This window comes from Ranitomeya variabilis, chromosome 3 (genome assembly GCF_051348905.1).
Source record: "Ranitomeya variabilis isolate aRanVar5 chromosome 3, aRanVar5.hap1, whole genome shotgun sequence".
NCBI lineage: Eukaryota > Metazoa > Chordata > Amphibia > Anura > Dendrobatidae > Ranitomeya > Ranitomeya variabilis.
Window position 1 is genome coordinate 501362801 of NC_135234.1, and position 17020 is coordinate 501379820.

Here is a 17020-nt window from a genome sequence, read left to right on the forward strand (position 1 = left end):
TCACTCTCTTTACTGTCCTCTAACCCCCCCCCCCCCATCTTCTTTAAGGAAAGAGGCTGTAATGTTGTAATCTTCTTTTATTGATTGTAGATGTGACAAGAGAGGGTGAAACCATAAGATGCAATAACAGGAGCATTTCAGAATATATAACTGTACAGTGCATAAAATACAATTACTGCAATTCACAGTACCATGAGGTAATATACAAGCTGGTGATTACCTATTAATTCAGCAAACGTACTGGTAAACACAAGGCTATAACATATATTGACTTACCAATTATGCTTAGACAGGCTGTTTACTAGGAGCATGACAGAAGAACGAGTGGTGTGGTTTCCCCTCAGGAGTATACAGGAACAATGGCTGCTGTACCCTTCACAGTGTCATAATAAGACCACAATGCAACATGAACAATCCCACAATGCCCTAGGAACTTCCCATAATACATTGCAAACTAAACTAAAATGTATACATCAAACCGCCAGCAGATGGTGCTGTTACCTTACAATACAAAAATATAGGAAGGATTAATATAAACAGAAAATACAGTGTCTGTAATATGAGGCTGAAGTTGGTTTCTTATTCGTTCAGTTTCTTATTTGGAGCTGAAGTTGGTTTCTTATTTGTCAGTTTCTTATTCGGCAATATTTCTTTTCTGTTTTTTATAGGTTTCACAACAAAAAATAGGCATCACAATAATAGAACACAATGCAGGGAGGTGCCTTGATGTGAATACACTTAAAAACAGCTGCAAAAACAATAAAACTGGCACAAAAATGGGCAAAGTGGGCACCAAAGAGCATTGCAGAAAGGGTTAAATGACTTTGGGACACTGATCTCACACTGCAGCCATATAGAACAGGGATCCCCACATCAAAACCAGTTATCTCCAGCCTGGCCCAGATGGGTATTGGGCATCAGAACTGGCATCTAAGTGGGCAGTCAATTTTGGCCATTTGAATAAGTAACTGGTGTTTTTAAGGGGTTAAATGACTTTGGACCACTGATCAGACATTTAAAATACACAGATAGTAATGCCCTGCATCAAACCCAGGTCCCTCCAGCCTGGCCCAAATGGGTTCTGGGCACCAGAATTGGCATCAAAGTGGGCAAACAGCCCATTTTCACATATTTGAATACGTAGCTGGTGTTTTTAAAGGGTTAAATACCTTTGGGCCACTGATCTGAGACTTAAAATACACAGATAGTGATGCCCTGCATGAAAAACAAGGTCCCTCCAGCCTGGCCCAAATGGGTTCTGGGCACCAGAATTGGCATCAAAGTGGGCAAATAGTGGGTTGGTTTTTGGAATGCCTTGGTTACAGTATCATAACCCTGTTATTAACTGGGTAAGGCTACTTTCACACATCTGTCTTCCGTCGTCATTGATAATCCGGCGGCGGGACGGATTGCCGGATCCTGTGAAATTAGCGAAAAAACTGATGCATCGGATCAGTTTTTCTGCCGGATCCGACTAGGTGTTCTTGCCAATTGGATCAGGTAAGTTTCTGGGAGAGAGAGAGAAGGGGAAAAAAAAAACCACAGAATGGAAAATCCAAATTCTGAGCATATGCAGTTTAAAAAAACGGAATCCGTCGCCGAAATCTGTGACTGACGGAATCCGGCGCTGTCCGGTTTTTCGCCGGATACAGAAAACGTTTCTCTGTCCATTTTGTCCAGCCGCCGGTTCCACATTTTTTGCCGGAAAACGGATGAAACGTAAGGCCATCCGGCGCAATCCGACGCTAATACAAGTCTATGGGAAAAAAACTATTCGACGGCATCATTCGCCGGATTCGTTTTTTTCAAAATTTGCTGGATTGCGTCTGACGACGAAAAACTGATGTGTGAAAGTAGCCTTACTGGGGAAATTGTTCGATGGGGGTCTGTGTTAACCAATGTTGTAAATCTGTGTCCTTATCTAAGTCCTTGAAGTCTGTATCTGTGTTGTCTGTCAGTCTGGAAGGTATTCCGGAGTACCTGAAGGACTTTGAAGACGTGTTCTCTGAAAGCGTGGCTGAGATTCTACCGCCACATCCATCTTTTGATTGTGCCATCAATTTAATTCCTGGGGCTAAATTACCCAAGGCCCGTTTGTTTAATCTGTCTGGTCCTGAGCGGCTGGCCATGAAGGAGTATATTGCTGAGAGTCTTCGTACGGGGCATAGCCATCCTTCTGTTTCTCCTGTGGCAGCTGGTTTTTTCTTTGTAAAGAAAAAAGATGGTGGTTTGCGTCCTTGCCTCAACTTTCGGGAACTCAACAAAATCACTGTGAGAAACGCGTACCCACTTCCTCTCATTTCTGACTTGTGTAACCAATTGTCTGGGGCCAAATGGTTTTCTAAGTTGGATTTGCGGGGAGCCTATAATTAGATAAAGGTTCGAGAGGGAAACGAGTGGAAGACGGCGTTTCTCAAGTGAGAAGTTCTTTTTGAGAATCTGTTTATGCCCTTCGGGCTAACAAACTCCCCGGCCATTTTTTCAAAATTTTATTAATGTTGTGCTTGCTGATCTAATCAATTGCTTTGGGGTTATTTACCTTAACGACATATTGGTTTACTCCCCTGACCATGAAACCCATTTACACTATTTGCGTACTGTCCTTCAGAGACTCAGGGAAAACCAACTTTTTGCAAAACTTGAAAAATGTTAATTTTTTGTACAGGAGTTATCATTTTTGGGTTTTATTGTTTCCAATAAGGGGTTTCGCATGGATCCCAAGAAGGTGCAGGCCATTAGTGATTGTGTTCAAAGCCGTGACTTGAAGGGTTTGCAACTACTGATGAGAGAGTATACTCGTTGCTTGGGTTTTCCCGGGTGGTCTCCGAGTATTTGTGACTGCTCGGAGATTTAGTTTTCCTTGCTGCAGCTGCATGATTTGCGGCTACTAGACAGCTTGAGTACATGTGGGGGATTCCCTAGCAACCAGGCAACCCCCACATGTACTCAGGCTGGCTAGCAGCCTTAAATCATGCAGCTGCGTCAGCAAAAACTAAATCTCCAAGCAATCACAAGTACTCGGAGACCACCCGAGCGTACTCAGGAAAACCCGAGCAACGAGTATACTCACTCATCACTATTTTCAACGCTTTTTGGGGATTGCAAACTACTATTGAAAGTTCATCATATGGTATGTCCCCCTTCCTTGTTAACTATCGGTTTAATCCACATTTTGGGGCGTTTTCGCACTTGGATTCTAGTTGTCCTGGGGCTGAGGGTACTGTTCAGTGTTTGAAGGTCCTGTGGTGCTGAGGTTTGTCATAACATCTCCAAGGCTCAGGGGAGGTACAAGTTTTTTGCTGACAAGAAAAGGGTGTTGGGTGCTAAGTACCAGGTTGGAGAGAAGTTGTGGTTGTCCACTCGTAATATAAGGCTCAAAGTTCCCTCTGCCAAGTTGGGTCCGAAATTCATTGGTCCATATGAGGTTGTGGAGATTATTAACCCGGTGGCCTGTAGGTTGTGTCTCCCCGGTTCGTTAAAAATTTCCAATGTGTTCCACAAGTCAATGTTGAAACCCTTGGGAACTGTTGAGGAGAGTTCTTTGTCCACTGTTCCCCCGGTATTGGTGAAGGGTCACATGGAGTAAGAGGTGGGATGCATCGTAGATTCCCAGTGGGTGCGCCGTACTTTGAAGTATTTATTACACTAGAGGAGGTATGGTCCGGAGGATCGGTCATGGGTCCCGGGCCCATTCTGTACATGCTGACCATCTTATCTGCGCATTTTATGCCAGGCATCCTGAAAAGGCTGGGGGTCCAGTGGCCCCTGTTGAGAGGGGGGTACTGTCATGGTTTGTTCGGGATTTCTTTGGCAGTACTTCTAGGGTTAATTTATGTGGCCTCTTTGGGTTGGTGAGGGCTATATTTACCCGTCCCTGTGCTGTGCCCGTTGTCAGTTATACATCTGATCTTGGCTGAGCAGCTGACCCCGTGTGTGTATTGCTTATTCCTGTTTGCGTGCTTGTGTATGACCCGGTCTGTTCTCTGTTTTCGCATTTGCCTCCTGATTCGGTACTTCACGTGATACTCCTGGTTTTGATCTCTGCTTTGTCCCCTGACTTCCTGCTCGTTAGTACTTCTGGTACCTCATGTCTCTCTCTGGCTTCTGATCCTGGCTTGTCTCTTACCACGCTATTAGTCTCTCCCCTTTGCTACCACGCTGTTCTCTGGTCTGACATTGGCTCGCCTGACACTTCTCTCGGCTTCCCTGGCTCCTGTCATCATCCCTGGGAGTTCAGGAACTAGCCCCGCCTCCAACCACTCCCATGGTGGTCACATGCTGCAGGTCCTGTTCACCTGCAGGCGTGTTCACAACAGCATCTCACATCACAGCAGGAGTTCCTGGATTTCCCAGCACGTCCCCGGACACTCGTACAGACCCAGGGAGTAAGTCTGTTGCAGTGTCCATAACAGAGGCATTTAGCCTCTCTCTTCCAACTGCCCTGTAGCGGTGGCAATGGGGTAATAGTTGGGTGCTTTATGTGACCTGTGAATTGTAAGGTCACATAAAGCCCGGCTTAGTAATGGAGAGGTGTCAATAAGACCGCTATCCATTACTAATCCTATAGTTGTTAGAGGTTCAATAAAGACACAGCCAGAATAAAGTCTTTTAATAAAATAAAACAATAAACACAGTTTGCCATCTTTATTATTCAGCTAATCGATGAGACGCCCTCGATCTTCTGTAATGAATAAAAAAACCAAACCAAACCAACCATATATCATACCTCTCAGTCGTTCTGTCCCACGCAGTAATCCATATCTGGGCAAAATACAGTTTGCAACCAGGATGGTGCAAAGATGCTACCGGACCAGCTGCAAACTACTGGGAATGAGGAGATGCTGCCAGCGCAGCCTCAGCGACTCGCTGTGAAGGCACTGAGTCTACCCTGTGAAGACAAAAGAAAAAATCCAGCTCACCATAGTTGTAGTCCCTGGAGGCTCGGAGCACAGAAACACTGTGTCAAGGCGTAAGGAATGCAGGAAATAGAAAAAAATCCAGCTCAACGAGGTGGTGAAAAAGCAAAGTCTTGGTACTTCATTCATTCATTCAGTTTGCAACCAGGTGCTAAAATGCGACCGGCATGGCTGCAAACTACTGGTGAATGAATGGGATGATACTAGTGCTGACGTCACCGAGTTTGCCCTCCATGCCGGCCTGAACTGTGATGAACTCTGCAGCGTGGAAAAATGTAATGGCATTTTCCCACGCTCCAGAGTTCAGTTCGGGTCAGGCCGGCAGGTAGGGTAGACTCAGTGCCTTCACAGCGAGTCGCTGAGGCTGCGCTGGCAGCATCTCCTCATTCCCAGTAGTTTGCAGCTGGTCCGGTAGCATCTTTGCACCATCCTGGTTGCAAACTGAATTTTCCCCAGATATGGATTACTGCGTGGGTCAGAAAGATGGACAGGTATATTGTTGTTGTTTTTTTTATTACAGGAGAACGAGGACATCGTATGGATTAGCTGGATAATAAAGATGAAAAACTGTGTTTAGTGCTTTATTTCATTAAAAAACTTTATTCTAGCTGCGTCTTTATTGAACCTGTAACAACTATAGGATTAGCAATGGATAGGTGTCTTATTGACACCTCTCCATTACTAAGCCGGGCTTGGTGTGACCTTACAATATAAAGGTCACATCAACCCCCAAACTATTACCCCATATGCCACCGACACAGGCCAGTGGGAAGAGAGAGGCTAAGTGCCAGAATTGGCGAATCTTAAAGATGCACCATTTCTGGGGCGGCTGAGAGTTGGTGTTTGAAGCCAGGGGGAGTCAATATCCATGGCCCCTTCCTAGGCTATAAATATCAGCCTGCAGCTGTCTGCATAGCCTTTTCTGGATATTAATTATAAAGGGACCCCTTGTTCTTTTTTGTTGGGCCACCCTATTTTAATAGCCAGTAAACGCTAAATATACAAGCTGTGGGCTCATATTCATAGCCTGGGGAAATCCATGGGTATTAACCCCTTCCTAGGCTATAAACATCGGCCCCCAGTCGCTGGCTTTCCCTCCCTGGATTGGAAAATTACACGGGAGCCCACATTTCCCCCCCCCCAAATAATCTTTTATTAATTACATACATGTCCCCTAATTTGCACACACACTATACTAATTGTATTGATCACTGACATATACATATTTAACTATTCTGTATCTATTTAGTGTATGTAAACCATGTCTTCTATCCTGTCGGCTCCTGCAGTGATTTTGCAGAAGCTGACAAATGAATTACCAGTAGTGTTGAGCGATACCGTCCGATACTTGAAAGTATCGGTATCGGAAAGTATCGGCCGATACCGGCAAAGTATCGGATCCAATACGATACCGATACCAATACAAGTCAATGGGACTCAAGTATCGGACGGTATTCCTGATGGTTCCCAGGGTCTGAAGGAGAGGAAACTCTCCTTCAGGCCCTGGGATCCATATAAATGTGTAAAAGAAAGAATTAAAATAAAAAATATCGCTATCCTCACCTGTCCGACGCAGCCTGGACCTCAGCGAGGGAACCGGCAGCGTTGTTTGTTTAAAATTCGCGCTTTTACTTGGTTACGTGAAGTCCCGGCTTGTGATTGGTCAGGGCGGCCATGTTGCCGGGACGCGGACCAATCACAGCAAGCCGTGACGAAATTACGTCACGGCTTGCTGTGATTGGTCCGCGTCCCGGCAACATGGCCGCCATTAACCAATCACAAGCCGTGACGTCACGGGAGGCTGGACACGCGCGCTTTTTAAAAAGCGCGCGTGTCCAGCCTCCAGTGACGTCCCGGCTTATGATTGGTCACGGCGCCATGTTGCCGGGACGCGGACCAATCACAGCAAGCCGTGACGAAATTACGTCACGGCTTGCTGTGATTGGTCCGCGTCCCGGCAACATGGCCGCCATTAACCAATCACAAGCCGTGACGTCACGGGAGGCTGGACATGCGCGCTTTTTAAAATGGGCGCGTGTCCAGCCTCCCGTGACGTCCCGGCTTGTGATTGGTTGCGCCGCGGTCAACCAATCACAAGCCGGGAGGCTGGACACGCGCGCATTTTAAAATTTTAAAATGCGCGTGTGTCCAGCCTCCCGGCTTGTGATTGGTTGATCGCGGCGCAACCAATCACAAGCCGGGACGTCACGGGAGGCTGGACACGCGCCCATTTTAAAATGCGCGCGTGTCCAGCCTCCCGTGACGTCACGGCTTGTGATTGGTTGCGTCTCCCATGTGACTGCGACGCAACCAATCACAAAGCCGGGACGTAATTTTAAAATCCTTAAGGACCTGAAATTACGTCACGGCTTGCTGTGATTGGTTGCGTCGCCCATGTGACTGCGACGCAACCAATCACAACGCCGGAACGTAATTTTAAAATCCTGAAGGACCTGAAATTACGTCACGGCTTGCTGTGATTGGTTGCGTCCCGGTCACATGGGCGGCACGCAACCAATCACAAGCCGGGACTCACGTAAAGGAAAGAAAAGCGCGAATTTTAAACAAAGAACGCTGCCGCTTCCCTCGGTAAGGTGCAGGCTGCGTCGGAGAGGTGAGTATAGCAATATTTTTTATTTTAATTCTCTCTTTTACACATTTTTACATTAATGTTGTTTCGATACCGATACCCGATATCACAAAAATATCGGATCTCGGTATCGGAATTCCGATACAGCAAGTATCGGCCGATACCCGATACTTGCAGTATCGGAATGCTCAACACTAATTACCAGCTATTCTTCACTCTCTGCAATATAAAGATATATATACTGTATATGTGTGTCACTAACATATATATATATATATATATATATATATATACATACACACACACACACACAGTACAGACCAAAAGTTTGGACACACCTTCTCATTTAAAGATTTTTCTGTATTTTCATGACTATGAAAATTGTACATTCACACTGAAGGCATCAAAACTATGAATTAACACATGTGGAATTATATACTTAACAAAAAAGTGTGAGACAACTGAAATTGTCTTATATTCTAGGTTCTTCAAAGTAGCCACCTTCTGCTTTCATGACTGCTTTGCACACTCTTGGCATTCTCTTGATGAGCTTCAAGAGGTAGTCACCGGGAATGGTTTTCAATTCACAGGTGTGCCCTGTCAGGTTTAATAAGTGGGATTTATTGCCTTATAAATGGGGTTGGGACCATCAGTTGTGTTGTGCAGAAGTCTGGTGGATACACAGCTGATAGTCCTACTGAATAGACTGTTAGAATTTGTATTATGGCAAGAAAAAAGCAGCTAAGTAAAGAAAATCGAGTGGCCATCATTACTTTAAGAAATGAAAGTCAGTCAGTCTGAAAAATTAGGCAAACTTTGAAAGTGTCCCCAAGTGCAGTGGCAAAAACCTTCAAGCACTACAAAGAAACCGGCTCACATGAGGACCGCCCCAGGAAAGGAAGACCAAGAGTCACCTCTGCTTCTGAGGAAAAGATTATCCGAGTCACCAGCCTCAGAAATCGCAGGTTAACAGCAGCTCAGATTAGAGACCAGGTCAATGCCACACAGAGTTCTAGCAGCAGACACATCTCTACAACAGCTGTTAAGAGGAGACTTTGTGCAGCAGGCCTTCATGGTAAAATAGCTGCTAGGAAACCACTGCTAAGGACAGGCAACAAGCAGAAGAGAGTTGTTTGGGCTAAAGAACACAAGGAATGGACATTAGACCAGTGGAAATCTGTGCTTTGGTCTGATGAGCCAAATTTGAGATCTTTTGTTCCAACCACCATGTCTTTGTGCGACGCAGAAAAGGTGAACGGATAGACTCTACATGCCTGGTTCCCACCGTGAAGCATGGAGGAGAAGGTGTGATGGTGTGGGGGTGCTTTACTGGTGACACTGTTGGGGATTTATTCAAAATTGAAGGCATACTGAACCAGCATGGCTACCACAGCATCTTGCAGCGGCATGCTATTCCATCCGGTTTGCGTTTAGTTGGACCATCATTTATTTTTCAACAGGACAATGACCTCAAACACACCTCCAGGCTGTGTAAGGGTTATTTGACCAAGAAGGAGAGTGATGGGGTGCTACGCCAGATGACCTGGCCTCCACAGTCACCAGACCTGAACCCAATCGAGATGGTTTGGGGTGAGCTGGACCGCAGAGTGAAGGCAAAAGGCCATCAAGCGCTAAGCATCTCTGGGAACTCCTTCAAGATTGTTGGAAGACCATTCCCGGTGACTACCTCTTGAAGCTCATCAAGAGAATGCCAAGAGTGTGCAAAGCAGTCATGAAAGCAAAAGGTGGCTACTTTGAAGAACCTAGAATATAAATTAAGCAAAAAGGGGGCGCACCAATGACCTATATGAACTCATGAGCACAAGGGGGTGCAATACCGAGTCTGTACATCACAACTGATAAAGAGCCAAGAAAAAGGCAGACTCATATGATATGCACAAACCACCCAAAATCAGATGCAGAAATCATGTATGTATAAATATCACCAAGCCTTTATTACACCTCAAAAAGACATAAAAACATTTAAAATAAGATATACAAATATATACATACACCATACCCCAAGGGAAATGAGAGCCTAATAAATATGTCCATACATGATGGATACCTCCAGATCAATCTGTATATTCCATATAAGGTTTGCCTCTAGGGTCTTTCCATGTGGTTTTCCTTATATGGAATATACAGATTGATCTGGAGGTATCCATCATGTATGGACATATTTATTAGGCTCTCATTATCCTTGGGGTATGGTGTATGTATATATTTGTATATCTTATTTTAAATGTTTTTATGTCTTTTTGAGGTGTAATAAAGGCTTGGTGATATTTATACATACATGATTTCTGCATCTGATTTTGGGTGGTTTGTGCATATCATATGAGTCTGCCTTTTTCTTGAACCTAGAATATAAGACATAATTTCATTTTTTTCACACTTTTTTGTTAAGTATATAATTCCACATGTGTTAATTCATAGTTTTCATGCCTTCAGCGTGAAAGTACAATTTTCATAGTCATGAAAATACAGAAAAATCTTTTAATCAGGTGTGTCCAAACTTTTGGTCTGTACTGTATATATATATATATATATATATATATATATATATATATATATATATATATATATATATATATATATATATATATATATATATATATATACACACAGTATATATATATATATATATATATGTGTATATATATATATATATATATATATATATATACTAGCTATTGAACCCGCTCTACACCCGGGTGGCGAGCATTTATATTGATACATGGTCTCCATCCTGGTATGTGCTGCTTCCATCCTGGGCCCTAATCTTGTCATGTGCTGCTACCATCTTGCGCCCCCAGCCTATGCGCTCATGTTGTTTTGTGCGCCTCCATCTTGTCATGTGCTACTCTCTTCCTGTGCCCTCATCCTGTAATGTGCTGCACCCATTCTGCTCCCCATTCTGTCATGTGGTGCTCTCATCCTGCGCCCCCATCCTGTCATGTGCTGCTCCCATCCTGCGCCCCCATCCTGTCATGTGCTGCACCCATCCTGGCATGTGCTGCCCCCATTCTGTCATGTGCTGCTCCCATCCTGCGCCACCATTCTGTAATGTGCTGCACCCATTCTGCGCCCCCATTCTGTCATGTGCTGCTCCCATCCTGCGCCCCATCTTGTCATGTGCTGCTCCCATCTTGCACCCTCATCCTGTCATTTACTGCTCCTATTCTGCGCCCCCATTCTATCATGTGCTGCTCCCATCCTGTGCCCCATCCTGTCATGTGCTACTCCCATTCTGTGCCACCCATTCTGTCATGTGCTGCTCCCATCCTGTGCCCCCATTGTTATGTGCTGCTCCCATCCTGTCATGTGCTGCACCCATCCTGCATCCCCATCCTGTCATGTGCTGCACCCATCCTGCGTCCCCATCCTGTCATGTGCTGCTCCCATCCTGCGCCCCCATTCTGTCATGTGCTGCCCTCATCCTGCGCCCCCTTGCTGACATGTGCTGCTCCCATCCTGCGCCCCCATGCTGTAATGTGCTGCTCCCATCCTGCACCCCCATTCTGTCATGTGCTGCTCCCATCCTGCGCCCCCTTTGTCATGTGCTGCTCCCATCCTGCACCCCCATGCTGACATGTTCTGCTCCCATCCTGCGCCCCCATTCTGTCATGTGCTGCTCCCATCCTGCACCACCATTCTGTAATGTGCTGCACCCATTCTGCGCCCCCATTCTGTCATGTGCTGCTCCCATCCTGCACCCCATCTTGTCATGTGCTGCTCACATCTTGCACCCTCATCCTGTCATTTACTGCTCCTATTCTGCGCCCCCATTCTATCATGTGCTGCTCCCATCCTGCGCCCCCATGCTGACATGTGCTGCTCCCATCCTACTCCCCCATGCTGTCATGTGCTGCTGCCATCCTGCACCCCCATGCTGACACGTGCTGCTCCCATCCTGTGCCCCTATTCTGTCATGTGCTGCTCCCATCCTGCGCCCCCATTCTGTAATGTGCTGCTCCCGTCCTGCACCCCCATTCTGTCATGTGCTGCTCCCATCCATATGCTGCTCCATAAAGGTTGATGGCCTCCATAAGATGCTCCATAGCATAATATGCCCCGTATGCTGCTGCAATAAAAAAAAAAAAATGACATTCACCTCTTGTCGCTGGGCGCCAAGTGCCGGGGGCCTGAGCTTTTTGGGGACACCGGCACGCTGCCACAGGCCCCCAGCACTTGCGATATTCACTAGTGATGAACGAGCACTAAAATGCTCGGGTGCTCGTTGCTCGGGTCGAGCAGATTGGAATACTCGGATACTCCGCCAGAACAAAGAGCCCAATGTAAGTCTATGGGAGACCCAAGTATTTTTACCGTGATCCCCCGGGAGTCCTTTTAAGGTCTAAAAACGTCTGAAAATGATGGAAACACTGTTCAACAGACACAGGGACATCATGGGGATCGCCCCTGGAAGCATTCCTGACTTCTAGTTCACAGCTGTAAACATTTTTTTCCCAGATTCATGCCATTTTTCCCAATGCAACAAAAAACACACTAAAACTAAACTAAAACGGATTTTGCTGGGAAATATGTCAAGGTACATCTTTTGCAGGTCAATGATTTGCCTGTAAGGCCAAAAATTTAACCCCAGACTGAAAATTTCCTCCCCCACTTAGGCTTAGTTCAGACGCAGCATTTTTGAAGCGTTTTTCAACTTTAACATTGCTTTCAACCACTACTGTATTCACTGGGAAATGTCATTGTAACATTTAACAACTCTAGTTGGCCATGTGGTGTGTGACACATAAGCAGACCCATCTTGTTTCATTTATGAATGAGGGACTCAAAGTCACAGAGCCTATTTTTACTGGTGCATCAGGCGGCCATTATTAAACAGTGGGTCTCCTAAGCTGTTGTAGCCTATGCTGTGAGTGGATGGGCTGCCAAGAATTACAGCGCACCACAATACCCCTTTCATAAGATGTCCAGGGAGGACTCCTGAAAAAGTGTTGCATTGAATTCAAGGCCTGCCCTGCTAGCAATTCATATGCACCCGAATAAGCCTTGGAACCCACATACTGGATGGGCCCCTGAAAATCCACTTCACAATATGCATTTTGTACTCCGTACTCCTTTGTTTTACACATTGGCAGCAACGCCAGCCCTGCTAGTCAGTCATATGCACCCCATTATGCCTTGGAACCCACATACTGGATGGGCCCATGAAAAGCCACTCGTATTTTTTAATGGTATGATGGTTCCCTCTTTGCAGAATTATTTACAGGGGAATTTGGCAATTTTATTTGCCATGTTTTGAACACTAAGTTTCAGATACGGCATTAAATAAGGCTAATACTTGCAATACAACGCATTTTTATTGCAAACTACAAAATTCAAGGAATAGTATGATTGAATAGTGTGAGTACGTACACTTTTGTATATGTTAACATACAAAGGTTAATAAGTACATATAAGGATTAAATACATAAAGTGATTACATATATATGAAGATTAACTACATACAGTATACTTACATCATCCACAAGAGGCTTTTAAACATCATCCGTCTGGAATATCAGAGAAGCAACACCTAGACAGAGAACCCCTGGGAGATTACCTACACTGCATGGGCGTCCCCAATTATGCAGGTATCAGCACACGATACATGTACAGGTACCCCAGTTTTGGCATCTGTCTTATTCATGTTTCTCTGGTCTTATATAGTGACTAGGTGTTTCCAGCCAGCTAACGCTCGGCACGCTCATTGCTATCTAATTAACGCTGCTGGTGATTAAACTAAAGTAAACAATGACCACATTCAATAGCACTTACGCAGATGGTAAATTAACTTAAAATGAAGTTAATAACAATAATAATCATTAAAAATCTGAATAATACTAATAACCAATCCTACGATTTAGTCGATATTGTTGTCGATCAGCTACTGCATTGTTGTCCGGATTTTCCTGCGGCCTGTGAGATGGACCTGGCGACTCTTCTTGGCTCATTTTGTTTGGGAGAATGTGGATGCAATTAAATGTACGTTTACCTTGGCTGAAGTGGTTGAATTACATAGAAAGGAAGTGCTGCGTGTGGTAATGTGTGGGGATGGAGCCTCGTGTGGTAATGTGTGGGGACGGAGCCTCGTGTGGTAATGTAGGGTGGCGGGATTATGTGTGGTAATGTGGTGGGGGGACCGGATTATCTGTGGTAATGTGGTGGGGGGGCGGGATTGTGTGTGATGATGTGGGGGGTTGGGATTATCTGTGGTAATGTGGTGGGGGGGCGGGATTGTGTGTGATGTGGTGGGGGGCGGGATTGTGTGTGATGATGTGGTGGGGGGGCGGGATTATGTGTGGTAATGTGGTGGGGGCGGGATTGTGTGAGATGATGTGTTAGGGTGGGATTATCTGTGGTAATGTGGTGGGGGGCGGGATTGTGTGTGATGATGTGGGGGATGGGATTATCTGTGGTAATGTGGTGGGGGTGGGATTGTGTGTGATGATGTGTTGGGGGCGGGATTGTGTGTGATGATGTGGTGGGGGGGCGGGATTGCGTGTGGTAATGTGGTGGGGGGCGGGATTGTGTGGTGATGTGTTGGGGGGCGGGATTGTGTGTGTTGGGGGGCGGGATTGTGTGTGGTAATGAGGTGGGGGGCGGGATTGTGTGTGGTAATGTAGTGGGGTAGTGGGTGCTGTGTCATACTTTCTGGACCTTAAGACCACAGGGGATAGAGGACACGATTCGTTCATTCTGGATTTGTTGCTTTTTGTTTTGGACCAAAATTATTTTATTTTTGATCGGGTCTATTACAGGCAAGTAAGGGGCACCGCAATGGGGGCACGTTGTGCTCCTGCATATGCTAACCTGGCTTTGGGCTGGTGGGAGGCCTCTAGGGTATACTGCTCGGAATACTTTGTAGAACATGTCAGTAAGTGGTTCCGTTATATTGACGATGTGGTCTTTATCTGGACAGGTACTCAGGAACTCTGTAAGGATTTTGTGGATACCCTGAATAATAACCCCTGGAATATTCATCTTACATCTCATTATTCTCAGACTGAAATTGACTTCTTGGACCTAAAACTGCAGGTGAGGGGTCGGCAAATTCAGACAACCCTCTATCGGAAGCCAACGGCTACAAATAGCCTTCTCCATTTCGATAGTTTCCACCCCCGGCATTTAAAAACTGGTATCCCCAAGGGTCAATTCTTAAGAGTCAGAAGAAATTGCAGTGAGCGCGGGGATTTCACTAGACACTCCCGCGAGCTCACCGCACGTTTCCGAGAGAGGGGTTACCCCAAGCGGGTCGTTTCCCGGGCCTTTACGGTGGCGAATAATAGTAATAGGGATGATCTGCTACAGGGTAGACACAGGACAAAAGAGAAGCCGCTTGGCGTAATCACAGCCTTTAACAATCAGTGGCAAGACTTGCGAGGGATCCTGTCCAAATACTGGGGTATTCTACAGAGTGAGTCGAAACTCCTCCCCCATATTGCCCCCCAACCAAATCTAGTGGCTAGGAGGGCCAGGAGTCTTAGGGACCAATTGAGCCATAGTCATTTTCAGCGACCAGTCACCAGGCTTGGCAGAGGGGTTAGACTCAAGGGTACCTTCCCGTGCGGCAATTGCAGTATCTGCCCCTTCACCAGTCGTGATGAAAAAATCATGGTGCCTCTTTTGTCTTCACAGACGCCTACTAAGACCTACTTTAATTGCAGGTCCCGGAACTTGATCTATGCTTTGGTGTGCCCATGCCCAAAAATTTATGTGGGCCAAACCACACAGGAGCTCAGGAGACGCGTACAACAACATTTCTCCAATATCACCACAGCACAAAGGGACAAGATCAAGGGGAAAACCCTCACATCTGTGGCTGCGCATTATTTGGTGGAACATAACTCACAGTGGGCTGGCACGAAGATTTTGGGACTCGAAGCAGTAAACATGAATATGAGGGGTGGAAATGTCACCCTTGAGCTTCTCAAGCGGGAATCCAAGTGGATCTTTGATCTGAATTGTGTCATCCCTTTTGGCATTAATGAAGAACTTTTGTTTACTGGTTTTTATAAACAATGAACTGGACAATTGGATGTGCGCACAGGCTTGCCCTTTATAATGAAGATCTTTTGTTTATTACTTCTTATAAACAATGAATTGGATGATTGGGGGTGCGCACAGGCTTGCCCTGTATTATATGAGTACATTGTTATATTCTGTGGGCATCCTATTGTCCGGTTCTTAATATGTGTATATCTGTTGAACAATATATTCATTTTTGTAGTTTTCAAGCTATTGTATGTTTTGCCTTCTTTTATGACATGTTGTTCATAATGATATTTTACATTATACTTTTCTCCCTTGCTTTAGCATCACTGCCTGAGTGGCATGTTTGCCCCTTTTTAGTGGAGTTAGGGTTAACTTCCTTTTTTACATAGTCCTCATGTGACATACTAGGGCTTTAGCACCATTATTGTGCTCCGTGTGTACTCCAAGGTTGGATCTCAGACCTGTTCTCTTACCATTTTCATTTCCCCTCTGTTGCGCAAGCGCTCCCCATTTTGTGTACGCGCTGCTACGGCAACCACGAGCGGAGCTCACACTTCCGCTCTGGGACGCCGGCGCATGCGCAGTACACTCATGCCGGGCCCGGCAAACGGAAATGCCATTCCTACTACTCCATGCGGCTCATTTGCCCACACAGCTGCTAATCGGTACGTTACCGCATACTTTCATTATTTAAGCAGAGGACAGGGCATGCAGACCTTACCCCTGATGAAGCCACCGCTGCGTGGCGACACGCGTTGGGTGTCTGCTGCCCGCACTCACCTCTTACAGGATACACGTGCCCTTGCTTATACTATTGGTCTTTATGGGTCATTTACTGCCCTGATTTTTTACATCACCGGTCCTGTTTCCTCTGGTTGGTATGGTATTCATGTCTGTCTACAGCCATTCTCTCAGCTGGACAGACTACTGCATATAATATTATTGTGTTTTTTATTGTTGTTTTGCAGAATTTTATGCCATCACAGGGTGTTGGTACATTAGCTATTAAGCTTACACCTGTCTCCTTGTATTTGAGCCTTTGCATGGACCGGGGGGACTGGTTATTGTCAGCTATTTGACCAATGTTCTTAGGGTATTCTGTTCATAATATTGGGCATGTGCATTTAATCCTTTGATTGGGGGTGCGGTGCTTAGGCCTTATTACAGGCTTCCTGTGTGATATAGGGATATGTGTCATCCCCTTGTTTTTAAATGTTTTTAAATGTTCTGTCTTTTGCATCAGTGTGTAATAAAGTTGTTATTTGATACTCTATAGTTCTATGGTGGTGACTCCCATTTTGTCAGGCCTATCTTTTTTCTATATATTATCTGTAATGTAGTGGGGGGGCGGGATTATGTGGTAATGTGGTGGGGGCGGGATTTGTGTGATGATGTTTTGGGGGGTGGGATTGTGTGTGATGATGTGGTGGGGGCGGGATTGTGTGTGATGATGTGGTGGGGGCGGGATTGTGTGTGGTAAGTTGGTGGGGGGCGGGATTGTGTGGTA

The 17020-nt window shown here is 45.6% G+C and overlaps 2 long non-coding RNA genes across 2 annotated transcripts in view; one reads left to right on the plus strand and one right to left on the minus strand.

The window, feature by feature from the left end:
- LOC143816453 (uncharacterized) overlaps positions 1-389 on the minus strand; it is a 72186-nt gene extending 71797 nt beyond the window's left edge. Inside the window, exon 1 of the long non-coding RNA XR_013223946.1 lies at positions 277-389. This is a non-coding gene — a long non-coding RNA (uncharacterized LOC143816453). The remainder of the gene's footprint in view (positions 1-276) is intronic.
- LOC143816454 (uncharacterized) overlaps positions 1-16786 on the plus strand; it is a 102039-nt gene extending 85253 nt beyond the window's left edge. Inside the window, exons 2-3 of the long non-coding RNA XR_013223947.1 lie at positions 14441-14556; positions 15157-16786. This is a non-coding gene — a long non-coding RNA (uncharacterized LOC143816454). The remainder of the gene's footprint in view (positions 1-14440; positions 14557-15156) is intronic.
- Positions 16787-17020: the final 234 nt, after the last annotated feature.